The sequence below is a fragment of the Heteronotia binoei genome, chromosome 20, assembly GCF_032191835.1.
Source record: "Heteronotia binoei isolate CCM8104 ecotype False Entrance Well chromosome 20, APGP_CSIRO_Hbin_v1, whole genome shotgun sequence".
Taxonomy (NCBI): Eukaryota; Metazoa; Chordata; class Lepidosauria; order Squamata; family Gekkonidae; genus Heteronotia; species Heteronotia binoei.
Window position 1 is genome coordinate 26,536,232 of NC_083242.1, and position 20,861 is coordinate 26,557,092.

The following is a 20,861-nucleotide window of genomic DNA, read 5'->3' on the forward strand; positions in this document are numbered from 1 at the left end:
CACCTCCCAAGGAAGCCTGTTCCACCGAGGAATTGCTCTAATGGTCAGGAAGTTCTTCTTAATGTTGAACCGGAAACTCTTCTGATTTAATTTCAACCCATTGGTTCTGGTCCTACCCCCTGTGACTCAATGTTATTATCAGAGCAGGGGGGCCTAGCCTTCTTTACCTTTTGCCCCCACTCCTTTTCTGTCAGCCTTCCTTCTCGTTCTCCCTTCTCCCATTCCCCTTATCTGTCAACATACCCCCATCCCTTTTGCCCCCACCCACCATTTCTCCATCAGTCTACCCCACGCTTGCTGCTCTCCGCACCTACCTCCCATCTTTGGCAGCCCTCCCTATCTACCCTCCACTCAGCCCCACCTTGGCAGCTCTTGCCACCTACCCCCCAACCCTTGGTATTCCACTCACCTCCACCTTTGCAGCTTTCCCTGTCTACTCAGAATATCTGGCACCCTTGCTAACTTCTGCCCCTCTCCTGCACCGATAACGTCACCGAGTCATGTGGAGGGCACCCAATTTGTCACCCCCAGAAGGCTGGCACTCTAGGCAATAGGCTTCCCAGTGCCGGCCTCTGCAGAGCCTTCCTTGGTGGTCACCCTTCCAAAGACCGGCCTTGCTTAGTTTCCAAAACCTGACAAGACTGGGCTATAGCATGCCGCCTTCCCTTCCTTAAGACAGAAAGAAGTTAGATTTTAGATTTTTTTAGCTATCGGATTTATATCTCGCCCTCCACTCTGAATTTCAGAGTGGCTTATAATCTCCTTTACCTTCCTCCCCCACCAACAAACACCCTGTGAGGTGGGTGGGGCTGAGAGAGCTCTCACAGAAGCGGCCCTTTCAAGGACAACTCCTGTGATAGCTATGGCTGACCCAAGGCCATTCCAGCAGCTGCAAGTGGAGGAGTGGGGAATCAAACTCGGTTCTCCCAGATAAGAGTCTGCACACTTCACCACTACACCAAACTGGCTCTTAACAAAATCCCTGAAACCTCCCCATTTCAGCCTGCTTGCATAAATTGGTCTTTTCAAGTGAAGACTGAACATCCCCATTTGAGGAGGCAGCAGAGATTGCACACAGACTGCCAGCAGCTGTAACCAAACGCTCGCCTCCCCTTCCCCATTCAAAGGGCATCTGCAAGCAGCAGGGATCCCATCCACCTCCTGGGCAGCTTCTCTGTGCCTTCCATGTGACTCTTGGCTTTTCAGCTGAGTTAATTGGTGGCGTTTCCACCGGCAGAATCGTGCTTCTGCGGTCTCCTTTTCAGAGTGTATGATAAGATTCAGGACAGCATAGGGTTACCAGGTCCAATTCAAGAAATATCTGGGAACTTTGAGTTGGAGCCAGGAGACTTTGGGGGTGGAGCCAGGAGCAAGGTCATGGCAAGCATAACTGATCCCACATTTAAAGGGACCACACACACCTTTTAAATGCCTCCCCTCCATTGGAAATAATGGACACGGACACCTTCTTTTAGGGGCAACTTCTTTTGGGGCTCATAAAATTGGACCCCCTCTCCCAATCTTTTTGAAACCTGGAGGGTGTTTTCAGGAGAGGCATTGGATGCTATGCTGAAAATTTGGTGCCTCTATCTCAAAAAACAGATACCACCAGGTCAACTCTCCATTATACCTTATGGGAATTGGTCTCCATAGGGAATAATGGAGTGCCCAGCAGACATTTCCTTCCTCCTCCCCCCCTTTATTTATTTATTGAGTAGGCTTATATTCCGCCCTTTCCCGTAAACGGGCTCAGGGCGGATCACAACATACAATAATCACAGTAAACGGGCTCAGGGCGGATCACAACATACAATAATAACAATCAAAACCTACGGGTCAGAGTTAAAACACTACATTAAAATTAAACAAGTAAAAATAATAGAACAGGGGTGGCCAACGGTAGCTCTCAAGATGTTTTTGTCTACAACTCCCATCAGCCCCAGCCAGCATGGCCAATGGCTGGGGCTGATGGGAGTTGTAGGCAAAAAACATCTGGAGAGCTACCGTTGGCCACCCCTGCAATAGAACAATAAATAGAGTGTACCACTGGCGGGAAGAGCACATCATACAAGGATATAATGGATCCTTCTGATGTCAAGCCAGCCGGAACTGCGTTCCTGTGTGTTCCAGCTAAAAAAAGAGTCCTGATTATAACTGATCTGCAGACTATAGGGAGAAAATGGCAGCTTTGGAGGCAGACTGTGTGGTATCAGATTTCCTCCCCTCCTCAAACTCTACCCCCCCCCAGGCTCCACCCCCACCCCAATCTCCAGAAATCTCTCAACCTGCAGTTGGCAACCCCTACAAAGACCAACGGAACTGTAAGGTTCATCCAATGGTTCCTGCAGGGCATTCACTGTGAACTTCAGAATTTGAAAAACTGAAAAATGGCGGCTTCCAAAATCCATGAGTTCTGCTGGACGGGTTGTAACTCCAAAATATTGGGAGATACCTCGGGGACTCTCTGTGTTCAGAGGCAGTCAACTTATGAATCCCAGGACCAGAAGACAATATCGGGGAAGGTCTCTGTTAAACAGTGGGTTTGATACATGAGGACGCTCATAGCAGTAGATCACAGCTCTTTATTCATGATAACAGCATTGCAAAGGCAAACGGGGACAACTATATACACTCAAGAGTTCCCATCCTAGAACGTCACTGGGACGTTTGAACCAGCAGGGGACTGGTGATTGATCCGGGAAAGCAGGGATTTGGATTCTGCTTCCCATTGTTTCCATGTCCCCAAGCTCAGTTCTAAAGGCTCCAAAGAGCCAGGCAGGAACTAATTCATGACACGAAACACAGAGTCCACATACACAACAGCCTCTATGCCCTATTGTTGGCCCTTTAGAGGAACTGGCTGGCTACTATGTGAGACAGGATGCTGAACTAGATGGACCACGGTTCCGATCCAGAAGAGCTCTTCTAATTTTCTTATGAGATTTTGGATGGGTCCCTCCACAGGATTCCATTCCAGAGTTTTCAATATCTGCCACACATTTTGATCTCTCTGTGAGAAAACAAAACATTGTTGGTCAACATCTTTGTGTCTCACGCTGTGCTGGATATTTGTCCATGGGTTTTTAAGCTTCTGGGCCTCTCAGAGGGCAGTGTTTCTATCAGCCGATATCAATGATGCCTCCTTGCCCAGAAATCCTAGAAGGATCAAGGAGAGTATGTGTGTCCTCCCCCCAAAATTGTCTATACCTTGCCTATTGATTGGAGAAAATATGGTTCCCCCATTACCCAGCATGCAAAGCTGGAGCTTCTGTAGAAGCATCTTTTCTTCTGCTCCTTCCAGATGGCTCAGCCAGGTTAATTCATGAAACCCAATAAAAGCTTGGTTCTTCCTCCCTCTCCTTTTCTAACTAGCCGCGTCTTATCACGTTCTACAAGCATGGTAAACATGGCTTTCCCACCATTTACCAGAATCTCTGTTGGTCACAGAAGCGGCCAAGATCCTTTCCTTATCTTTCCAGAAAAATCTCTCCTTCTAAACCTTTAACTCTACTGCCATCTTGTGAGAAGAAAGAACCCTCTTTAGCAATTTTTTTTTTAAAAAAATAATAAACTCAGATGTAACATAGGCTTCTGTGAGATCTCAGCGGGTCAATTTGAGGAGAAAAACAACCTAAATTGCTCCATTGTTTGAAATAGCACTGGTGAGAACTGCTGTTGTGCAAAGTATGACAATGTATAATTAGAAGTCTGCGATTATCCAGACCTCTTTCCGAAGAAGGAACTGGAAACAAGCGATTTCCAAGCTGGTGGGACTTTGTTAGAGGTGGTGGTCAGGAGTCTGATCTAATTTGAAACAAACGTTTGGCAAGAGCACCACCTTGCTTTATGAGTTATTGATGTTTTGTCTTCTGCACTGGAGAATCTGCACTTTGGAATATAATTGAAAAAGAAGCCTTTTGGAACAGAGTTGGGAAAGAGATTTCATGGCAGAACCACCTGCAGATTGGCCACCCTGGAGATCTCCTGCTTTTACAATTGATCTCCAGCTGGCAGAGATTAATTCCCCTGAAGAAAATGGCTGCTTGGAAGGGTGGGCTCTGTGGCATTGTACCGTGCTGAGGCCCCTCCCCTCCCCAAGCCCCGCCCTCTCCTAGATCTACCCCCAAAATCTCCAGGTATTTCCCAACATAGACCTGCCAACCCTCCCCTAAACAAACTTCCTTTCCCCTCTCCATGTCATTGCAGAGTATTTATTTTGATGAGAAATACCTCTGCAAACCTAAGGAGTTTTAAAAAAAAGATTTGGGGGAGCCCTGCCAAGGATTTAGGGTTGCCAGGCTGAGCTCGACCACTGCCAAGAGGGTGGCGGGTACGGAAATGCCTGATGTGGGAGGCACATCACCAGGGCGATAATGTCACTTCCAGGGAAAGCACAGAAGTGACGGTGCCAGTGGAAGTGACACCATTGCATTTTTATTTTTTAAAAATAGCTTTAATGTTTAGTTTACCCCTTGCTGTCACTCCAGTTGGAGAGCCAGTTTGGTGCAGTGGTGAAGTATGCAGACTCTTATCTGGGAGAACAGGGTTTGATTCCCCACTCCTCCACTTGCACCTGCTTGGAATGGCCTTGGGTCAGCCAGAGCTCTGGCAGAGGTTGTCCTTGAAAGGGCAGCTGCTGTGAGAGCCCTCTCCAGCCCCACCCACCTCACAGGGTGTCTGTTGTGGGGAAGGAAGGTAAAGGAGATTGTAGGCCATTCTGAGACTCTGTCCTTGAAAGGGCAGCTGATGTGAAAGCCCTCTCAGCCCCACCCACCTCACAGGGTGTCTGTTGTGGGAGAGGAAGGGAAAGGAGATTGTGAGCCTCTCTGAGACTCTTCGGAGTGGAGGGCGGGATATAAATCCAACATCTTCTTCCACATAGCGGTGAAGAGTGGGGATTTGAACCAGGGGTTTGGCAGCTTTATAAGGATCCTTTTCCCACCAAGTGTGCAGGGTCCATGCATAGGCAAAGAACAGAATCTGGAGATCTAAGAGAGTCTGTCCAGGGCTTTTTTTTGAGCAGGAACTCACAGGAACGCAGTTCCGACTGGCTTGGTATCAGGCGGTGTGGCCTAATATGCAAATAAGTCCCCATTGGGCTTTTCCTACAAAAATACTTTTGTTTCTCCAAGAGATTGCATATATACGATTGGATTAGGGAAATGTCCCTATGTCACAGATTTGTATCAGGCACCGAGAAAATATCAAACAAGAAACCAGAGGATTTTGTTATTCTACTATTTCTGTCTCTGTGTTGATCTCCACATTCTGCATCCACGCTCTGCCCTGAAGTCCAAAGCTCTTTCTCATGATTGGTAGCCTAGGCAATCGATATCCAGTATCCAATATCTCTCCTAAGATGCCGCGCGGCCTGCTCAGTGATGGCTTTGGACCACAATGCAGTAGAAATTGCTATGATACACATAAGCCATCGCTCTATGCCCACTGTTTGTTCCGTTCTTGGAACAGAAATTTGGGTGGTGATTAGGATTACCTGGCAGGAGACTGGGGGCCAGAACATGGCATCATTTCCAGGGCTAACCCAGAACATGACATCACAGCAGTCTAGGATTCAATGCTTTTATCATAGAGTTTCTACTGGATTCTAGAGCAGTGTAACGTCACTTCCAGGTTAGCTCCAGAAATGACATCTCGCTGTCAACACGAAAGGCTTTTTTTTTCTTCCTTTCCTCCTGTTGCCTACCAACTGGTGTCAGGACTCAGGGGTTGCCTGGCAACCCTGGATGAAGTATCCCAGCTGGGAACATTTTGCATCCTACTTCTGCTTAGGGTTGCCAAGTCCAATTAAAGAAAAATCTGGGGACTTTGAGGGCGGAGCCAGGAGACTTTGGGGGTGGAGCCAGGAGACATTGGGGGTGGAGCCAGGAACAAGGATGTGACAAGCATAATTGAACTCCAAGGGAGTTCTGGCCATCACGTTTAAAGGGACAGCACGCCTTTTTAAATTCCTTTCTTCCATAGGAAATAATTAAGGATAGGGGCACCATCTTTTGGGGCTCATAGAATTGGACCCTCTGGTCCAATATTTTTGAAACTTGGGGTGTATTTTGGGGAGAGGCACTAGCTGCTATACTAAAAATCTGGTGCCTCTACCTCAAAAAATAGCCCTCCCCAGAGCCCCCAATACCCATGGATCAATTCCCTATTATTCTCTATGGGAATCATTCTCCATAGGGAATAATAGAGTGCCTAGTAGACATTTCCCTCCCCCCCACGCTTTCTAAGGGGGGGGCCTCCATACCAGGGAATCCCCCCTCCCTGCCCCCTCCCTCTCTCTCTCTCTCTCACACACACACACAAACACACACACAAATACTTACCGTACTTGGTCTTCTTCCAGCAGAATTTGCTCGCTGTGAAAACGAAAGCAAGCTGCACAGGAAAAGAAAGGGAGGGGCCGTTCCTGTTTCCTGTGCAGCCTTAAAGGGACACATTTTAAAAACAGATCCCAAGCTGTAAAACAGCATGATGCCTACAGGTATGTTCTCTCTCCCCCCGCCCCCAGATTTTTTAAGAGCGGGGGAGGAGGCTGAAAATTTGGGGGTCCCCCGCCAGGGCGGGAGGGTTGGGAAGCCTACTTCTGCTTGTTGTTGTTGTTGTTGAGATAGGAGAACAGGAGGTTAGGAGAACCTGGGGGTCACTCAAGAGTAAGGATAAACCAGGAGGTTTTGCCAGGAGATATTAACTCAGCATAGTTGCTCTGCTTAGTAAAGACCTGATTAGGCCTGATAATAAAGCACACTGGCCTCTGAACATGGAACTAGAATGCTTTTGCTGTGAGCATGCTTTCCTTCCACAATTTTGTCCAATACTTCTGTTTAAAAGCTGCCTAAGTCGTGGGTCCTCTCTAATCATGTGGCTATGAGGTGCATAACTATTCATCAATGTGTGTGGAGGGGGAAGTACTTGATCATGTGCCAAGTTTGACTATTATGAGACAGAAAAGAAATCAGGCAGCCTGGAAATTGGGAAGGCCGTTCAACGAAGGTGGCTTGAAGTTGATTGCAGAGGTAAATAATGTTGCCTTTGACTGCCCTCTTGCTGTTGAAGGGGGCAACTGCATATGACCAACAGTGGACTTCTTGGCCTAGCTGGAATCAGTTGGGGTGAGGTGTCTTCTACTGTCAGAAGAAGAAGATATTGGATTTATATCCCACCCTCCAATCCGAAGAGGCTCAGAGCGGCTCACAATCTCCTTTACCTTCCTCCCCCACAACAGACACCCTGTGAGGTGGGTGGGGCTGGAGAGGGCTCTCACAGCAGCTGCCCTTTCAAGGACAGTCTCAGAGCGGCTCACAATCTCCTTTCCCTTCCTCCCCCACAACAGACACCCTGTGAGGTGGGTAGGGCTGGAGAGGGCTCTCACAGCGGCTGCCCTTTCAAGGACAGAGTCTCAGAATGGCTCACAATCTCCTTTACCTTCCTCCCCCACAACAGACACCCTGTGAGGTGGGTGGGGCTGGAGAGGTCTCTCACAGCAGCTGCCCTTTCAAGGAGAGTCTCAGAGAGGCCTACAATCTCCTTTACCTTCCTCCCCCACAACAGACACCCTGTGAGGTGGGTGGGGCTGAGAGGGCTCTCACAGCAGCTGCCCTTTCAAGGACAGAGTCTCAGAGCGGCTCACAATCTCCTTCACCTTCCTCCCCCACAACAGACACCTTGTGAGGTGGGTGGGGCTGGAGAGGGCTCTCACAGCAGCTGCCCTTTCAAGGAGAGTCTCAGAGTGGCTCACAATCTCCTTTACCTTCCTCCCCCACAACAGACACCCTGTGAGGTGGGTGGGGCTGGAGAGGTCTCTCACAGCAGCTGCCCTTTCAAGGACAGAGTCTCAGAGCGGCTCACAATCTCCTTTACCTTCCTCCCCCACAACAGACACCCTGTGAGGTGGGTGGGGCTGAGAGGGCTCTCACAGCAGCTGCCCTTTCAAGGACAGAGTCTCAGAGCGGCTCACAATCTCCTTTACCTTCCTCCCCCACAACAGACACCCTGTGAGGTGGGTGGGGCTGAGAGGGCTCTCACAGCAGCTGCCCTTTCAAGGACAGAGTCTCAGAGCGGCTCACAATCTCCTTCACCTTCCTCCCCCACAACAGACACCTTGTGAGGTGGGTGGGGCTGGAGAGGGCTCTCACAGCAGCTGCCCTTTCAAGGAGAGTCTCAGAGTGGCTCACAATCTCCTTCACCTTCCTCCCCCACAACAGACACCCTGTGAGGTGGGTGGGGCTGAGAGGGCTCTCACAGCAGCTGCCCTTTCAAGGACAACCTCTGCCAGAGCTATGGCTGACCCAAGGCCATTCCAGCAGGTGCAAGTGGAGGAGTGGGGAATCAAACCTGTTTCTCCCAGATAAGAGTCCATACACTTAACCACTACACCAAACTGGCTCTCCTAGAAACGTTGTACTCTGGTCCTCCTAGATGGCTTCAGTGTATGAGAGCCTCTCACCTCATGCCTTGGTTGCTCAGATGTCAGAACTCTCCAGAGATGGGGCAGTCAGTGGCAGCTCGAGGCTGAGAATAAAACAGCTGATATTGTAATGCCCCCATATTAAAGAAGAGTAGGAGGAGGACATTGGATTTATACCCTGCCCTTCACTTGGAGTCTCAGAGCCACTTACAATTTCCTTTCCCTTTAGGGTTGCCAGGTCTCACCAGGTTTCTGGGAGGGGATCTTGTTCTTCGTTTCTCCTTGGGGAGGGACGGTGGCTCAGTGGTAGAGCATCTGCTTGGTAAGCAGAAGGTCCCAGGTTCAATCCCCGGCATCTCCAAAAAGGGTCCAGGCAAGTAGGCATGAAAATCCTCAGCTTGAGACCCTGGAGAGCCGCTGCCAGTCTGAGTAGACAATACTGACTTTGACAGACCAAGGGTCTGATCCAGTATAAGGCAGCTTCATATACTCATATGTTCATATGTTCGTGTGCTGTGACGTACCCGGCGCAATGATGTCACCGCCAGATTAATAACGTTTACCGCCAGTGTTGATTTAGGAATGTTTTAATTAATTATTGATTATTGACTGATTTTAATGTGAATTTTAATGTGAATTTAATGTTTTTATTACTGTATTGTTTACTTGAAATGCTGTTAGCCGCCCTGAGCCTGCTTCGGCGGGGGAGGGCGGGATATAAATAAAATTTTACATTACATTACATTACCTGGAATTGTACTTCTGGTCAGTTCCATGCAGCTGGTTGGAAACCCTAAAATTGGGGGAACCCCTTCCTCCAGCAGGAGTTTGAAAACCCTATTTCCCTTCCCCTCCCCACAACAGACACCCTGTGAGGTAGGTGGGGCTGAGAGAGCTCTCCGAGACTGTGCTTGAGAGGAACAGCTCCTCTGAGAGTTATGACTGACCCAGGGTCCTACCAGCAGCTGCAGGGAATCAAGCCCGGTTCTCCCAGATAAGAGTCTGCTCTCAGATCTACGGTGCAACCTCATTTGGAATCCTGTGTACAGTTCCGGTCACCGAATCTTCAAAAGGACATTGCAGAGCTGGAAAAAGTACAGAGGGAGGCAACCAAGATAATCCGGGGGTTGGAGCACCTTCCTTAGGAGGATGGGCTGAAGTAGCGTCTGAGACGTTTCAGTTTAGAAAAGAGACGACTGGGAGGGGGGGGGCACATGATAGAGGTTTATAAAATGATGCATAGCTTGGAGAGAGCAGACAAAGAGAAGTTTTTTTTCCCTCTCTCAGAGTTACTAGAATTCAAGGGCATCCAATTAAGCTGACAGGCAGTAGGTTCAGGATGGACACAAAGGAACTACTGCTTGACACAGAGAGTGATTAAAACATTGAGTTCACTGCCAGAGCATGGTCACAGAAATACACAGCTTTAAAGGGGCATGAGATAGATTCACAGAGGACAGGAATAGCAGCCACGGTGACTGCGGGGAACCTCCACATTCAGAAGCACTAAACCTCTGAATCCCAGAGCCAGGAGGCAACATCAGGGGAAGGCCTCGGCCTCTCTGCCCTGTCGTTGTCCCTCCAGAGGACCTGTCTGGCCACTGTGTGAAACAGGATGCTGGACTACATGGGCCCTCACTGGCCTGATCCAGCAGGGCTCTTCTGATGTTCTTCTCAGGGGAAGGCCTCGGCCTCTCTGCCCTGCTGTTGTCCCTCCAGAGGACCTGTCTGGCCACTGTGTGAAACAAGAGGCTGGACTAAATGGGCCCTCACTGGTCTGATCCAGCAGGGCTCTTCTGATGTTCTTCTCAGGGGAAGGCCTCGGCCTCTCTGCCCTGTTATTGTCCCTCCAGAGGACCTGTCTGACCACTGTGTGAAACAGGATGCTGGACTAGATGGACCCTCACTGGCCTGATCCAGCAGGGCTCTTCTGACGTTCTTCTCAGGGGAAGGCCTTGGCCTCTCTGCCCTGTTGTTAGCCCTCCAGAGGAACTGGCTGGCCACTATGTGAGGCAGGAGGCTGGACTAGATGGACCGTCACTGGCCTGATCCAGCAGGGCTCTTCTGATGTTCTTCTCAGGGGAAAGCCTCAGCCTCTCTGCCCTGCTGTTGGCCCTCCAGAGGACCTGTCTGGCCACTGTGTGAAACAGGATGCTGGACTAAATGGGCCCTCACTGGCCTGATCCAGCAGGGCTCTTCTGATGTTCTTCTCAGGGGAAGGCCTTGGCCTCTCTGCCCTGTTGTTAGCCCTCCAGAGGAACTGGCTGGCCACTGTGTGAGGCAGGAGGCTGGACTAGATGGACCCTCACTGGTCTGATCCAGCAGGGCTCTTCTGATGTTCTTCTCAGGGGAAGGCCTTGGCCTCTCTGCCCTGTTGTTAGCCCTCCAGAGGAACTGGCTGGCCACTATGTGAGGCAGGAGGCTGGACTAGATGGACCGTCACTGGTCTGATCCAGCAGGGCTCTTCTGATGTTCTTCTCAGGGGAAAGCCTCGGCCTCTCTGCCCTGCTGTTGGCCCTCCAGAGGACCTGTCTGGCCACTGTGTGAAACAAGAGGCTGGACTAAATGGGCCCTCACTGGTCTGATCCAGCAGGGCTCTTCTGATGTTCTTCTCAGGGGAAGGCCTCGGCCTCTCTGCCCTGTTGTTGGCTCTCCAGAGGAACTGGCTGGCCACTTTGTGAGGCAGGAGGCTGGACTAGATGGACCCTCACTGGCCTGATCCAGCAGGGCTCTTATGCTTGTAACAGGGATGTCAGCCTCTAGTTGGACACTGGGAGGGGACCCCTGGAATTATGGCTCATCTCCAGACTACTGGGATCAGTTTCCCAGGGAAAATGGCTGCATTGGAGGGGGGATTCTCTGGCAGTCTACTTCCCAACCTGGATCTGGCAATTCCCCATCCCCCCCAACCTCTGCCGGTGGCCAGGAGTCCCTCGTTCTTACATTGCCGCAATGTGAAGCCACTTCTGCGTGCAAACAATGTCCACTTTCTCCATAAACACATCATGTGAGATTGTTCCTCCTTATGAATTGGATAGAGCTGCTATCCTGCATCGCCAGTCATACAGCCACCCCATTATACCTATCGGTGGCTGCTAACCCACAAGGAGCGTCCAAACTGCACTCCCGTCGCACTTTAAGAACTGCCAACCCACTCCGGAATTTAGTAGTTAAAAATTAATTTATTACTAATTAACTCATTGATTTATTATTATATATTTGAATTGGATCATATAAATATTTTTAGCAAATTGATGGGAATCAGGGAGGGTAAATTAATTGCTATTGGAATCAACTCATTATCAAATATATATAAGGAATTGGAGGGGGGTTTCTGGGTTAATTGGAATTAGGGTTTAGTTAGACGGAGTGAGGAAGGTGAGCAATTAGATACCAGCCTGATAGTGGTCTTATTGCAGCTGCTGCCAGCGAGGAATGGCTGGCTCAGGGATTCCGGTGCTCCTGGGGAGGGGGAGGTATGGTGGTGGGAGCAGATATTATAAGGGAGGAGGACAGAGACAAGTCGGTGCTCGGCCCCCCTCCAATCTGCGGCCCATTCCAAGGGTGACAGGTAGTAGGACCAGGAGTAACCCACCTCCGTCATTGGTGCTATGCAACGCCAGGTCCATTAATAATAAGACCTCAATTCTCAGAGAGTTTATGCTCGAGCAGAATATGGACCTGGCTTGCGTGACCGAGACCTGGACCCGGGAGGGTGACACAGTGGCCCTCTCGCAAACAGCTCCCCCAGGTTACTCGGTCTTCCACCAATCGCGGACTAGCGGGCGGGGGGGAGGAGTGGCATTATTTGCACGGGAGGCTTACTCCTTCAGGGCGCTCCTGGCCTCAAAGATTGAGGGCATTGAATGTGCCGGTCTGGCGTGGGGGGATGAAGAGGGGTTGGCGATTTGGCTGGTGTACCGTACACCTAACGCACCGGCCAACGCCTTACCGTCCCTGCTCGAGGCGGCGACAGGCTGGGCGCTGGAGCACCCAAGGCTGATAATCCTGGGTGACTTCAACGTCCATGCTGATGATCCGTCCTCTAGTCAGGCGACGAACCTAGTGTCTTCCATGGCGACACTGGGACTCTCTCAATTTGTTGCAACCCCCACTCACCAGGCCGGACACATGTTAGACCTGATCTTCGCGGCCGGGATCGTAGTGAGCGATATAACCGCAGAGGTAGTGCCATGGTCGGATCACTTCGCCCTCAAGGCCCGTGTAAATATGCCCCCCCGAACCTGTTTAGTCGAGGAGCCGATTATGGCTCGCCCGCGGAGCCAAATGGACCCGGAATGGTTCCAGATGGCTCTGCGGGACCCCTGGCCCTCTGGCGATTCCCTCGGTGACCTGATCGAGACCTGGAATAGCCGGCTCTCTAGGGCCATCGAGGAGATCGCACCTCGGCGCCCTCTGCGACCTCGGACTAAGCTGGCTCCGTGGTACACCCCGGAATTACGCCAGCTGAAACAAGGCCTTAGACGGCTAGAGAGGCAATGGCGACGTACTCGTGACGAGGCGACTAGAACATCTTATAGGAAGTTTATGAAGTCCTATGAGATGGCAATCAAGGCCGCAAAGAAAACATCCTTTGCGGCCAGGATTGCATCTGCAAATTCGCGCCCAGCCCAATTATTTAGAATAATTCAGAACCTGACTACATTGCCTCAAGGCAATTCAAAAGCTAAGGAATTGGAAATTGGCTGTGAGGCTTTTGCGAAATTTTTTGCGGACAAGGTCCAATCGCTCCGCCAGGACTGCCCCGCCAATTTGGAGGCAGTAAGTGGACTCGAAGCCCAATGCGTGTCTTCTGATTTAACTCTGGATTGCTTCGACCCGCTCAGCTTGGAGGAAGTCGACAGAATTCTTGCCACTGCACGTTCCACGACTTGCGATCTGGACCCATGCCCCTCCTGGCTAATTAAGGCCTGCCAGGAGGAACTAAGATATCCTATACGGGATATTATAAATCGATCCCTTTCAGAAGGTGCTTTTCCAACACCCCTGAAAGAGGCATTGGTCCGCCCTCTCTTGAAAAAACCGTCATCAGACCCGGCCGAATTGGCACACTACCGGCCGGTCTCAAATTTGCCCTTTTTAGGCAAAATTATCGAGAGGGCCATGGCGGTGCAGTTACAGGAATTTCTGGAGGACGCTTCCGTCCTAGACCCATGCCAGTCCGGCTTTCGCCCGGGCCATGGGACAGAAACAGTCCTGGTCGCCCTCATGGATGACCTCCGACGACAACTGGATCGAGGCGGCTCGGCGGTATTGCTGTTGTTAGACCTATCGGCTGCGTTCGATATGGTCGACCACCGGCTGCTGACCCGTCACCTCGCCGACGCAGGAATTCGGGGGCTAGCCTTACAGTGGCTCTCCTCCTTTCTTGAGGGTCGGGGACAAAGGGTGGCAATTGGGAGGGAACTGTCTCAGAGGTACCCACTTCATTGTGGAGTGCCTCAGGGAGCAGTCCTCTCCCCGATGCTGTTTAACATCTTTATGCGCCCCCTTGCCCAGATTGCACGGAGGTATGGGCTGGGTTGCCATCAATATGCAGATGACACCCAGCTCTATCTACTGATGGGCGACCGGGCTGGTGATGTCCCTGCAAATCTGGACCGGGCACTACAAGCCGTGGCTGACTGGCTCAGGCTGAGCGGGCTGAAGTTGAATCCGGCGAAGACTGAGGTCCTTTGCGTGGGCCGCGGCGGACCGGGAGGGGAGATTACTTTACCGGCCTTTGACGGTGCGCCACTGGTACCGGTGCGCAAAGTCAAGAGCCTGGGAGTGCTACTGGAGTCCTCCCTATCAATGGAGGCCCAGGTAGCTGCCACTGCTAGATCCGCCTTCTTCCATCTTAAGAGGGCGAGGCAGTTGGCTCCCTTCTTGGAGCGCACCGACCTAGCAACTGTGATCCACACAACGGTCACTTCGAGGTTAGACTACTGCAATGCCCTCTACATGGGGCTGCCCTTGTACCGAACACGGAGACTCCAGGTAGTCCAGAACGCGGCGGCCAGGCTGTTGGAGGGACTACCATGGTGGGAACCTGCACGGCCTGGGCTGCGGAATCTGCATTGGCTGCCGGTTGTCTACCGTGTTCGCTATAAGGTGCTGGTTATCACCTTTAAAGCCCTATATGGCCGAGGACCTGCCTACCTAAAGGACCGCCTCTCCCCATATGTACCCCGGAGAGCACTGAGGTCTGGTTCCCAGAACTTACTAACAATCCCTGGGCCAAGAGAAGCTAGGTTGAGGGCTACTAGGGAGCAGGCCTTCTCGGTGATAGCCCCTTGTTGGTGGAATGACCTTCCAGAGATGGTGCGAGCCCTGCGGGACCTGAACCAATTCCGCAGGGCTTGCAAAACATTTCTTTTTCAGTTGGCATTCGAGACAGAACCTGATTAACTGACGAGCAGACACTTAGCCATCTTATGTACATCAGGATTACAACATTTTAGCACCTATTTTATATGTTTTATCTATTCTAAATAACTTATTTGTAACTGATATTTAAACTGTTATGTTGTTTTATGTGAATCATGGGACTCCCATGTCTGTTATGCTGTTTTATGTGAATCATGGGACTCCCATGTCTGTTAGCCGCCCTGAGCCCGCCTGGCGGGGAGGGCGGGATATAAAAATAAAATATTATTATTATTATTATTATTATTATTATTATTATTATTATTATTATTATTATTATTATTATTATTATTATTATTATTATTATTATTATTATTATTATTATTATTATTATGTGTGAAAGAGCCACACATGACCCCTGAGCTGCAGTTTGGCTACCTCTGATTTAGGGCATGACCCTGTGTGTAGAATGGTTATTTCCTCAACTTTATCCACACAACAATCTTCTGAGGTAGGTCAGGCTGGGAGAGAGTGAGTTGTCCGAGGTTGCCAAGGCCGGGTTGGGAAATTTCTGGTGATTTGGGGGCAGAGGCTGGGGAGGAGAGGAGGATGAGCTGGATACAGTGCCGCAAAGTTCCCCCTTCAAAGCAGCCATTCCCCTCTGCTCAATGGCCGCTGTCATCTGGAAATCTGGGAGATCTTTAGGCCCCACCTGGAGTTTTGGCAACCTCTTCTTGCGATTTGTATCTGGCTTTCCCCATTTGCCATTTGATTTTTTATCTATGAGGCTGCCTCTTGAGGGTTTAACTGCAATCATTCCCTGTGCAAATCCTGGAGGACCAAGATGGAGAGAAATATAACGAGCGGATCAAGTGGCACCCAAAATTGGTCTCTTTTTTTCATTTAATTTTTTCCTCTTGGCAGGTGCATTCTGGACCTCCTGAAGTTTTCAAAGCATCTTTATTTATTTAAAATATTGCTATATTGCCTTCCTCCTGGCCAATCTGGGGAACTAATACTGGTAACAGCAAGAACGTAAACTACAGATAAACTGCAGATAAAAAAGTAAAGGTAAAGGTAGTCCTCTGTTCAAGCACCAGTCGTTTCCAACTCTGGGGCGATATTGCTTCCACAACGTTTTCACGGCAGACTTTTTACGGGGTGGCTTGCCATTGCCTTCCCCGGTCATCTACACTTTCCCCCCACGGGAAATGGGTACTCATTTGACCGACCTCAGAAGGATGGAAGGCTGAGTCAACCTGAGTCAGCTACCTGAACCAGCTTCCGCTGGGATCAAACTCAGGTCGTGAGCAGAGGGCTCCGAATGCAGTACTGCAGCTTTACCACTCTGCGCCACGGGACTCTAGATAAACTGCAGATAACCGGAGAGTTAAAACCCCCCATCAAAACAAGAATCCTAAAGCTCATTAAAACTGCATTCAAATGCATTAAAGCCCTGTTAAAAGATGTCAGGGCCAGATCTGGAGACCCTGGTATACTTGGAGGGGCTCCGAGGCACACGTGAAACTTTGTATGAGCAAGGCTGAGCTTCTTGCATAGCCACTCTCAGGCTTATTGGGCTCCTTCCTCAGACACCCTGCCTGGCCTAAAATGGTAGAGCAGTGGTTAGGCTGTCAGATTAGGATCTGGGAGACCCAGGTTCAAATCCCCACCCTACGTGAATTTGGGCCACTCACACCCTTTCAACGTGACCTATCTTTCAGAGTTATTGTTGTAAGGATAAAACGGAGGGTGGAAGAAGGGTGCTCAGCCACTTTGGGTCCCTGCTGGGGAGAAAGCAAGCAAGCAAACCGGGCACGTCTGCTAGGTATGCCAACCTTCAGTTGTGGCCTGGAGATCTCCTAGAATTAAAGCTTTATCTCCAGGCTAAAGGGATCAGTTCCACTGGAGAAAATGGATGCTTTGGTGGCTGGACTCTGCTCAATGGCCTAATACTCCCCTGAGGATCCCTGTCCTCCTACTCTCCACCCCAAATCTCCAGGAGTTTCCCAACCTGGAGATGGCAACTCTACCTCCTCACTCCCCACCAGTGCCCTGAGGGGGACCTGGCAACTGTACCCACTCTCCAAAAGTTAGATAGATGGATAAATTGATGGATGGATGGATGGATGGATGGATGGATGGATAGATGCTTGATAGATTAGATGGATGGATAGATAGATAGATAGATAGATAGATAGATAGATAGATAGATAGATAGATAGATAGATAGATAGATAGATAGATAGATAATAGATAGATTAGATGGATGGATAGACAGACAGATAGATAATAGATGGATGGATGGATGGATGGATGGATGGATGGATATAGATAGAGGACGGACGGACAGACAGACAGACGGATGGATAATAGCTAGATTAGATGGCTAGATGGACGGACAGACAGATGGATGGATGGCTGGATAGATGCTTGATAGATTAGATGGATGGATAGATCATAGATAGATTAGATGGATGGATGGATAGACAGACAGATAGATGGATAGATAATAGATTGGATGGATGGATAGATAGATAGATATAGATAGAGGACGGACAGACAGACAGACGGACGGATGGATAATATCTAGATTAGATGGATAGATGGACAGACAGATGGACGGATGGATGGATGGATGCTTGATAGATTAGATGGATGGATAGATATAGATAGAGGACGGACAGACAGACAGATGGATGGATAATAGCTAGATTAGATGGATTAGATGGACGGACAGACAGACAGACAAACAGACAGACAGACAGACAGATAGATAGATAGATAGATAGATAGATAGATAGATAGATAGATAGATAGATAGATAGATAGATAGATAGATAGATGATGGGTGGATGGATGGGTGGATGGATGGGTGGATGGATGGATTAATAGATAATAGATTAGATGGATGGACAGGCAGGCAGGCAGGCAGGCAGACAGACAGATAGACAGACAGATAGAATGTGCTAAGCAAATGAAGGCAAAGAAAGCTCATCTGTGTCTCTGTGATGGTGGTTTCTTTGGGGAAGGAGAGGCCGCTATCAACATGCATTTCTCTTGAAGCAGGCACTAGAAGGCAAAGCCCAGTGCAGACCAGGCGATCGATTTGGCCATGTTTATATAAACAAAACAAATGATTTAATTTGTTTCGGGTTACCCAGCGCCCTGCTCTTAACAGGAGAGGATTTGCGAATTTCTATAACAAACACGGCACCACCGACACCAAATTACATCTCAATCAATGTTAAAAGGCAACTGACATTTCCCTTTGATTTATGGATTAACCTTTACATCTAATATGGTCTCACATTTATTTTGTATTCATCAGTTCTGGGTATTGCAGCAACCCCGGAGTTCATTGGAAAGAACTGGCTAAATTAATAGCTTTCTCTCCCCCACCCCAACCGTGGCAAAGGAAGCTAATGAAAAATCTCTTTTACACAGTTGATGGATGCTCATATTTACACAAATAAACTGTGCCATTATACGGGACAAATACCACGGAGATCCTGGGGTCTTTCTGCGGAGATTAGCAAAATATGAGCATGGACAGGAGCACTCTTTCTTAATGCAAATGTATTGCTCATCAAAGCAAAGTCCATTCTGGCTTGCTTGTTTATCTATCCTAAGCTTTTGTTTTCCTTGGGTGTAGTAGTGTTGCCAACTCCAGTTTGGGAAATTCCTGGAGATTTAGGGAAGCAAACTCGAGAGGGATCTCAAGAAACTGTCAAGTGCACCCTCCAAAAGTAGCTAATTGCTCCCTGTCACAGTCATCTGGAAATCACTTGTGGTTTTGGTAGATCTCCAGGTCCCACCTGGAGGTTGGCAACTTTGTTCTTTCATCAGAATTACCTTCGAAGAAAGTGTGCTTGGGAGTGGAACCAAAGACAGAGCTGGTTCACTTTGAACAGGATGGGTTTTTTTTAGGCATCTTAAATCCAAAGAATTTTCAGCCAAACATTAGGAAGAGGGATGGTGACGGTGGGGAGGGATGGTGGCTCAGTGGTAGAGCATCTGCTTGGGAAGCAGAAGGTCCCAGGTTCAATCCCTGGCATCTCCAACTAAAAAGGGTCCAAGCAAATAGGCGTGAAAAACCTCAGCTTGAGACCCTGGAGAGCCAAGGGATGGTCGCTCAGTGGTAGGGCATCTGCTAGGTAAACAGAAGGTCCCAGGTTCAATCCCCGGCATCTCCAACTAAAAAGGGTCCAGGCAAATAGGCGTGAAAAACCTCAGCTTGAGACCCTGGAGAACCACTGCCAGTCTGAGTAGTCGATACTGACTTTGATGGACTGAGGGTCTGATTCAGTACAAGGCAGCTTCATATATGTTCTTATTCATAAGAACTTCCTGACATTTAGAGGAGTTCCTCAGTGGAACAGGCTTTCTCGGGAAATGGTGGGCTCTCCTTCTTTGGAGGTTTTTAAACAGAGGCTTGATGGACATCTAACAGCAATGCTGATTCTGTGAAGGAGGGTGGGAAGGGCTGCATCAGTGCTTAGTTCTTGTGGGCCTTCCTTGCACATCCAGGGAAATGCTGAACACCACCTTGGGGTCAGTCAACAACCTTTCTCTAGGCCAGTTTGGTCAGGGATCCTGGAGGTTTTTTGTCTTCCTCTGGGCATAGAGCAGTGATCATTGTGGGAGTGGTGGGGGAAAAGAGTTGTGAATTTCCTGCATTGTTCAGGGGGCTGGACTAGATGATCCCTGAGGTCCCTTCCAGCTCTACATTTCTATATTTTTTTCCACCTCCGATTCCCTCCCTCTCAGTTTCCAAATTCCACTTTTGTTTTCATGGGTTCTTTCTCTCTCCACCTGCATTCTCTAAACAACATCAATGATGGATTTCCTTTATCAAGGGGGGTGGTCTGAAGAGACACAACGCCCCTAAACCTAATTGAAAGAAACTTTGCCTAACTGGAGGATGTGCAAAACAGAACTCTGCAAAACCAGAGCTGCTTGGCAAATTAGATGCAATTAGACTTTGCCAGATCTGAGCTGCTAGACTGCAGGCACTGCACCTTGCCATCTGGGGTCTCAAGGATGTCATGTTTTGCATGCTGTATACTGGACACTGCGAGAAGCAAAGGTTAAAGGGACACAGAAACATCAGCTCTGTGTTTTTTATGTGCCATCATACAGGCAAATCTCCCTGGTACCCCAAGGAGTCCCTTATACTTAGAATCATAGAATCATAGAGTTGCCAGGGACCTCCAGGGTCATCTAGTCCAACCCACTGCACAATGCAGGAAACTCACAAATACCTACCCCTTAAGTTCATACTTCTTAAGAGCCAGTTTGGTGTAGTGGTTAAGTGTGCGGACTCTTATGAGGGAGAACCGGGTTTGATTCCCCACTCCTCCACTTGCACCTGCTGGGATGGCCTTGGGTCAGCCACAGCTCTGGCAGAGGTTGTCCTTGAAAGGGCAGCTGCTGTGAGAGCCCTCTCCAGCCCCATCCACCTCACAGGGTGTCTGTTGTGGGGGAGGGAGGGAAAGGAGATTGTGAGCCGCTCTGAGACTCTGTCCTTGGAAGGGCAGCTGCTGTGAGAGCCCTCTCCAGCCCCACCCACCTCACAGGGTGTCTGTTGTGGGGGAGGGAGGGAAAGGAGATTGTAGGCCGCTCTGAGACTCTGTCCTTGAAAGGGCAGCTGCTGGGAGAGCCCTCTCCAGCCCCATCCACCTCACAGGGTGTCTGTTGTGGGGGAGGAAGGGAAAGGAGATTGTAGGCCGCTCTGAGACTCTGTCCTTGAAAGGGCAGCTGCTGTGAGAGCCCTCTCCAGCCCCACCCACCTCACAGGGTGTCTGTTGTGGGGGAGGAAGGGAAAGGAGATTGTAGGCCGCTCTGAGACTCTGTCCTTGAAAGGGCAGCTGCTGTGAGAGCCCTCACAGCCCCACCCACCTCACAGGGTGTCTGTTGTGGGGGAGGAAGGGAAAGGAGATTGTGAGCCGCTCTGAGACTCTGTCCTTAAAAGGGCAGCTGCTGTGAGAGCCCTCTCCAGCCCCACTCACCTCACAGGGTGTGTGTTGTGGGGGAGGAAGGGAAAGGAGATTGTAGGCCGCTCTGAGAC